Raw genomic sequence first — 8,162 nt, forward strand, 5'->3', positions numbered from 1 at the left:
CTTTGATGAGATGATCAAAGCGTTTGGGTTTATGCAGACTTATGGAGAAGCCTGCGTTTACAAGAAAGTGAGTGGGAGCTCTTTAGCATTTCTCATATTATATGTAGACGACATACTTTTGATGGGAAATGATATAGAATTCTTGGACAACATTAAGGCCTACTTGAATAAGTGTTTTTCAATGAAGGACCTTGGAGAAGCTGCTTATATATTAGGCATCAAGATCTATAGAAATAGATCGAGACGCCTCATAGGTCTTTCACAAAGCACATACCTTGATAAGATTTTGAAGAAGTTCAAAATGGATCAATCCAAGAAAGGGTTCTTGCCTGTATTGCAAGGTGTGAGATTGAGCTCGGCTCAATGCCCGACCACGGCAAAAGATATAGAAGAGATGAGTGTCATCCCCTATGCTTCAGCCATAGGATCTATTATGTATGCCATGCTGTGTACCAGACCTGATGTAAACCTTGCCGTAAGTTTGGTAGGAAGGTACCAAAGTAATCCCGGCAAGGAACACTGGGCAGCGGTCAAGAATATCCTGAAGTACCTGAAAAGGACAAAGGACATGTTTCTCGTTTATGGAGGTGACGAAGAGCTCGTCGTAAAGGGTTACGTCGACGCTAGCTTCGACACAGATCTGGATGACTCTAAGTCACAAACCGGATACGTGTATATGTTGAATGGTGGAGCAGTAAGCTGGTGCAGCTGCAAGCAGAGCGTCGTGGCGGGATCTACATGTGAAGCGGAGTACATGGCAGCCTCGGAGGCAGCGCATGAAGCTATTTGGGTGAAGGAGTTCATCACCGACCTAGGAGTCATACCCAATGCGTCGGGGCCGATCAAACTTTTCTGTGACAATACTGGAGCTATTGCCCTTGCGAAGGAGCCCAGATTTCACAGGAAGACCAGGCACATCAAGCGTCGTTTCAACTCCATCCGTGAAAATGTTCAAGATGGAGACATAGAAATTTGCAAAGTACATACGAATCTGAATGTCGCAGATCCGTTGACTAAACCTCTCTCGCGAGCGAAACATGATCAGCACCAGAACTCTATGGGTGTTCGATTCATCACAATGTAACTAGATTATTGACTCTAGTGCAAGTGAGAGACTGTTGGAAATATGCCCTAGAGGCAATAATAAAAGTATTATTATTATATTTCTTTGTTCATGATAATAGTCTTTTATTCATGCTATAATTGTATTATCCGGAAATCGTAATACACGTGTGAATACATAGACCACAATATGTCCCTAGTGAGCCTCTAGTTGACTAGCTCGTTGTGATCAACAGATAGTCATGGTTTCCTGGCTATGGACATTGGATGTCGTTGATAACGGGATCACATCATTAGGAGAATGATGTGATGGACAAGACCCAATCCTAAGCATAGCACAAAGGTCGGTTAGTTCGTTTGCTAGAGCTTTTCAATGTCAAGTATCTCTTCCTTCGACCATGAGATCGTGTAACTCCCGGATACCGTAGGAGTGCTTTAGGTGTATCAAACGTCACAACGTAACTGGGTGATTATAAAGGTACACTACAGGTATCTCCGAAAGTGTCTGTTGGGTTGACACGGATCGAGACTGGGATTTGTCACTCCGTATGACGGAGAGGTATCACTGGGCCCACTCGGTAGTGCATCATCATAATGAGCTCAAGGTGACCAAGGTGTTGGCCACGGGATCATGCATTACGGTACGAGTAAAGTGACTTGCCGGTAACGAGACTGAACAAGGTATTGGGATACCGACGATCGGGTCTCGGGCAAGTAACGTACCGATTGACAAAGGGAATTGTATACGGGGTTTGATTGAATGCTCGACATCGTGGTTCATCCGATGACATCATCGAGTAGCATGTGGGAGCCAACATGGGTATCCAGATCCCGCTGTTGGTGATTGACCGGAGAGTCTCGGTCATGTCTGCATGTCTCCCGAACCCGTAGGGTCTACACACTTAAGGTTCGGTGACGCTAGGGTTATCAGGAAGACAAGTCTGTGATCACCAAATGTTGTTCGGAGTCCCGGATGAGATCCCGGACGTGACAAGGAGTTCCGGAATGGTCCGGAGGTAAAGTTTTATATATGGGAAGTTGTTAAACGGACACCAGAAAGTTTCGGGGTCATACCGGTATTGTACCGGGACCACCGGAGAGGTTCCGGGGGTCCACCGGGAGGGACCACCCCTCCCGGGGGGCCACTTGGGCTGCGTAGGGATAGCAGCCAGCCCCTAGTGGGCTTGGCGCCCCCCCCCCTTGGGCCCATGCGCCTAGGGTTGGGGGGGGGGGGAACCCTAAAGGGGGCGCACCCCCCTTGCTTGGGGGGCAAGCCCCCCACCCTTTGGCCGCCGCCCCCCTCTAGGGTTTCCCCTAGAGGGCCGGCCCCCTTGCCCCTCTCCTCCTATATATAGAGGGGTGATGGGAGGGCTGGTGGACACAACTTAAGGCGCAGCCCCTCCCCTCCTCAACACCTCTCCTCCTCCGTACGTGCTTGGCGAAGCTCTGTCGGAGTACTGCTGCACCAACTACACCACGCCGTCGTGCTGCCGTTGGAGCTGCCTTCCTCAACCTCTCCTTCCTCCTTGCTGGATCAAGACGGAGGAGACGTCGTTCGTCCCGTACGTGTGTTTAACGCGGAGGTGCTGTACGTTCAGCACTTGGTCATCGGTGATCCGAATCACGTCGAGTACGACTCCATCATCACCATCCCCTTGAACGCTTCCGCACTCGATCTACAAGTGGTATGTAGATGCAAACTCTTCCCCTTGACTCGTTGCTTAGATGAACTCATAGATGGATCTTGGTGAAACCGTAGGAAAATTTTTAATTTTCTGCAACGTTCCCCAACAACACTTCTTAGCATCGGGGACAAGCGGAGGAGCTTGGACGCGAGGGGATGGGGGGGGGGCGCAGACCGAGCCGGGGAGGGGTTGCGGCCGCGCCGCAGGGCCGGAGACGGCGAACGCCTCCGCGAGCGCCAGTCTCCCGAGGCTGTCGGGCGGGGAGAGCGAGACCTGCCCCGGGGTTCGCGGTGGGCCAGGGATCAATGCACATCACGGCGCCCATCGCGGAGCTCGCGCAGCTCCCGCCGGAGTTCCTCCTCCCGTCGCAAGGCATCGGGGGAGGGGTGCGCAGCCTCGCATCGGTCGACCGAGCGGCGCTTGGGCCGGGATGCCCCCGTCGTCCCACTCGCGCGACATAGCCTGGCGCGGCGGGGGATGGGCGGACACCGAGGGAGGTCGGTCGGAGGAGGAGGGAATAGGCAGGGGGCAACGGGTGAGAGAGCAGGGACGAGGGAGGCGGCGGTGGATGGGACTGAGGCGGACGGGAGGCCTCCTGACCTGAGCCTAGGGCACGAAGCCGGCCCAGGACCAGCCGGCCGATCCATCGGGCGGGACAGTGGCCCAGAGCGGGGAAGCCGGAAATTGTCCGGGACGCGGCCCAGTATGCCATCCACAGGCAAGGCGCGGCCCAGCAGGCCAACCGCAGGCGAGGCGCGGCCTCGGAGGCCTGCCGCGGGCGAGGCGCGGCCCAACGAGCGAGCGAGAGCCTCGATCCGTAGGGTTTCCCCCCGAGGAGCATGGCTCGCCGCCGCCGCCACCGCCGGCGACCCGACCGGACGGGCCCACCACGGCCGACGCCGGGAAATGGAGGCGCGGAAGCACAACGAGGAGGATCCAAAAGACGCGATGAAGGGGCGGAAGGGCGACGCGCGGGCAGCCAGAGCCGCGGACAGCAGATCACGGTGAGCCGCAGGCGGGGGCGGAGATATCGAGGCACCGCGGATCACCGGACGGTGCCACGACGAGCGCGCCCGGCCCTGGTCGGAGCGGCCAACCACCCCCCACAATCGCAGCCGGCGGCGACGACCCCCTCCCACACGCAAGGCCGCGCCTTGAGTCCCACCCGCCCGAGTCAAGCTCGAGGGCGGCGGCGGCGTCCGCTGCGGCCGCGAGCCGGCGGCCGAACCCCACACGCGGGGGGCTGAGCCACCGGCCCGGCTGGGCTCAGCGGAGCGACGGGAGGCGGCGGACAGGGGCGAGGGGCGGCCTGCCGGAGGAGACATCGGCTCCTCATCGGCGAGGTCGGCCCAGCGCACACGGGGGCGGGGGCGTGAACGGGCGAGGGGAGGGGGGCGGGGCGAGCACGTCGCGAGGAGCATGCGAGGCGCAAGGGAGCTCGGCCACCGGGGCGGCGCTGGAGCCCGGGAGGGCGTCGGAGGGGACGGCGAGCGCGAGCAGGGGCGGGTCGCCGCCGCAGTCGCTAGAGCCCGCGTCCATCTCCGCCATCTGGGAAGTAGAAACTACATGTGCTTTACTGTTTATGGCGGTGCATTTGAGCTCGGAAGTAGAAACCACATGTGCTTTGCGTCATCTCTATTTCGTGTAGGATAAAAGATTCATAGATTTTATTCATTAATTTTACTTTTAGCATGTCCCACTCTTCATAATTTGTTCTTTTTTCAAAACTTCAGAGCACAAGGTTATCACCCCCAAGGTATCTGGCGGTCTGGATATTAGGGATGTCAGAGCTCACAACACTGTTATGATCTGCAAGTTCGCCGCAAAAATCCTAAAGGACAATGACATCCCCTGCTATCAATGGTTTGCTCAAAGGTAGTGCCGACAGAGGACACCCTTAGCCAGTTCAAGCTGTGACACCGTCATTTGGAAGACAATTAAATCATGCATTCATTTGGTCCTACAATCCTCCTCCTGCTCTTGGGGGGGAATGATTCTCTTATCTCTTTCTGGCACGATAAATGGTCGTCAATGGGTCGGTTGCATATCGCCTTCCCTACCCTCTACTCTTTTGCTAGAGACCCCTATTGCAATGTTTCTTCCCGGTTCACGCAAGGCAGATGGACGCTCAAACTGCGCCCGAATCTCTCTCCTTTGGCTAGCTCTGAACGTAATCAGCTAGTGCTTTGTTTACATGCAATTCAATTCATCAACAGCAACCTAGACAAGCGCCTGCCATCCATGCGATGTTCAGACCTCAGCACCTTCTTCTACAACCTTTTGACATTCAGAGGTGTCACCTAGCAGTATGGCAGCTATGTTTGGAATGCCATAATCCCTTAAGGCACAAGGTTTTCCCGCGGCTTGCCTTTCAAGGGCGTTTAAACACCAGAGACAATATGACTCGCAAGCATTGGACTACCATATCTCCTGTCGCGGACTGTGCTCTATGCCCTGCTACTGAATCCATCAGCCACATTATTTTGAGATGCCGGCTCGGTGGAGAACTCTGGGGAAGGCTGGGCCTTAGGGATGGCGCTACCGGAGCTGCAGATATTTCAGCTTTTGTTCAGACCATTGCAGAGCGAAACTACTTTGGTCAGCTATGGTGTGTGCTCTTTGCTGCGTGTGCAATGGCTCTATGGCACGAATGATCGTACCTTCAACAACAAAGTTTGGTCACCGATGGTGCTATGCCACACTACTGTAGATATGCTCAAACTATGGAGACATCGAGCAAGGAGACAGTTGGAGAAGGAGACGCATGCTTCTTTCATGGGCTAATAGGCTTCGTTGTTGATTTATCAACCTTCTGTAACTCTCTCTCCTCCGCCATCTCCTTCTCCTTTTTTTTGAGTAATATCTCCTTCTCCTTCTGCAACTTTCCTTGGAAGCTCTTTGTTTCCATCAAAACTTTACCCAGGTAATTGGCCTCTGGTCACCCGGGCTTCTGCCCGTTTTGAATGCATAAGATAGACAATGATCTGCCTTTTCTTTCAGAAAAATGTTCAGGAGAAGGTGGGCTCATACTTTCAGTGCTGCAGAGCATGGTACTGAAAAGCAAAATTTTCTATCTTTTCTTTTTTTAACTCAGGGGAAATATGGTCGGGTGAAGCCCAATTGCTAAGCTGCTGTGACCAGAGGCCCTGCCTTTTCGTCAAAAAAATTGCTTTTTTATTAGTGGTACCAATTGCTTTTTTGCTAATCTGCTGTGACCAGACGATGTATTTCATTTTCCTTTAACCCAGGGAAATACAGTCGGGTGAGGCAAGCCAAAGCCCAATTGCTAAGCTGCTGTGACCAGAGGATGGATTTCATGTACCTCTCGATCTCCATTCTCATTGGACGTTTTTGACAAGTCATGAATGTTAACTACTACTCCCTCCGTTCATAATCATAAGATGTTCTAATTTTTTTTGAATTGAATGTATATAGAATTATAGATACGTACTCTCTCCGTAAAGAAATATAAGAGCGTGATCTACATGCTCTTATATTTCTTTAGAGGGAGTATGTTTTAGTGAGTTTGTTCACTCATTTCAGTATGTAATCCATATTGAAATATCTAAAACATCTCAGGGAGTATTAGACACTTGCAACAAGCAGTCTGTCCAAATATTACAAAAGCTAGTAAAACGCACACTAGAGGCAGATGGTTCAAAAGCACCATTGGATTTTTGTACATCAAAAGCCTTCCTGCAGAGCTACACACCAAATATTCAGAATCGAGAAACACCAAGACAGTGACTTGAACTACTGAACATGGCCCAGCTGCATCTGTTTACAGCTCCCAGTAGTATCTGGGATCATCCATCGAGTACATCGGTACGACAGGCGAGCCAGGGGACGAGGGGAGCGAGTAGTCATACCAGCAGTAGTTCTCGCCGTAGTAGTCATCATTTTCCGTCGCTAGCTCGTTGCGCAGAGAGCGAGCCTCCGTTTCATAGAGATCATCCATCTCGATCACTTCACCTTCATCCGCCTCGATAGTATGGAGTTCGGGGCACGGAACATAAGGCCCTACTCCTGGCAGCTGGACATGCCTGATATTGGCACAGCGAGCTTGGAGTTCAGCGTTAACTTCGATGTGGAGGCATTCTCTAAGGTCGAGGAACTCAAGGTGGGGGCAGCCTTCGAGGATGGCGTATACCCCTTTGTTGGTCAGGCCATAGCCTGCCATCTGAAGGAGCCGCAACTCATGCAAGCTCTCTGCTATGGCAAAGGCCTCCTGATTCTGTCTCGCCTCCCAGGCCTCATCAGACTCCTCCTCCTCCTCGCCTTCATCCATCAATATTGATACTGAGTCGAACCAAGGATAACGGACTCTTAGACGTTTCAACTCTGGGCGCGCTGCGCCGATCCTCGTGAAAAAATGCCATGGCTGCTTCTGATGAGAGCACTCTATCTCTTGTAGCATTGGACATTTAGCTGCAAGCTTAATTACTACGTCCTCATCATCCCAAAAATCCCAAAACTACATGGTACCGATGAGCCGAATACTCTTTAGTGAGTGGCACTTGCAGAGACAAATATGTAAGTAGACAGGATATCACATGAACCAAGAAAAATCAGACAAATACGGTAAGAGTGGTAAGACTCTATAACAAGTTTAAACAGTAAACATGTTTTCTCCTTAAAGTTAAGTGGTCGGAGACATCTACCGTACGAGAAAGAGGTAAATACATCCGAAGTCGTAGAACTTGCACGCGATGGTCAGTTTGGTGCACAAACTTGTAAAATACGTGTTTCTGGTCATCAAACTTGCACGAGCATTCATATACGGTCACATTTCATGTACACGAACGTATCCATGGCCTATGTGGCATTCCAGTGTGGCCAGGGCCCACTGTCATCCGCTGTAGCATCTAAATCTGCAGAGAAGCCTTTGCCTTTTTTTATTTTCGTATTAAGCCCCTAAAAATAAAATTAAAAAGCAAGCGATATGGGGTTTTGAAGCTGCAACGTGCCCTAGTAGTCTCACGTGTACAACTACCAGACTATTGACTATTCATGTCTATATAGCACGACTAATTTCTGTATCATATAAACATTGACTGAAAATAAATTTTACAAGAAATGTAACACGGAAAAAATGAGCACCGTGGCTCGACCATGTGACCTTGTGGTCAAGGTTAACTAAGATTACCACCGACAACACAACACGTCCAGATGTAAGAAAACAATTTATATTCTTGTGTTTGTGACATTCAAAAAATATTTATGTGTTACAAAAAAGGTATGCGACATTTTAAAAAGTTTCAAAAACTTGTATTTAAAAAAATGTTAATCAACACAACATGTCCAGATTAACATTTTTTCAAATACAAGTTTTAAAATTTATGTGTATTGAAACATATACTCCATATGATACACATATGTTTTGATGTTTTAAATACTCCAGTATACATCTATGTT

At 50.8% G+C, this 8,162-nt stretch overlaps 1 pseudogene; it reads right to left on the reverse strand.

The window, feature by feature from the left end:
* Positions 1–6,528: 6,528 nt before the first annotated feature.
* LOC119272608 overlaps positions 6,529–8,162 on the reverse strand; it is a 41,306-nt pseudogene continuing 39,672 nt past the window's right edge.

This window comes from Triticum dicoccoides, chromosome 3A (genome assembly GCF_002162155.2).
Source record: "Triticum dicoccoides isolate Atlit2015 ecotype Zavitan chromosome 3A, WEW_v2.0, whole genome shotgun sequence".
NCBI classification, from domain to species: domain Eukaryota; kingdom Viridiplantae; phylum Streptophyta; class Magnoliopsida; order Poales; family Poaceae; genus Triticum; species Triticum dicoccoides.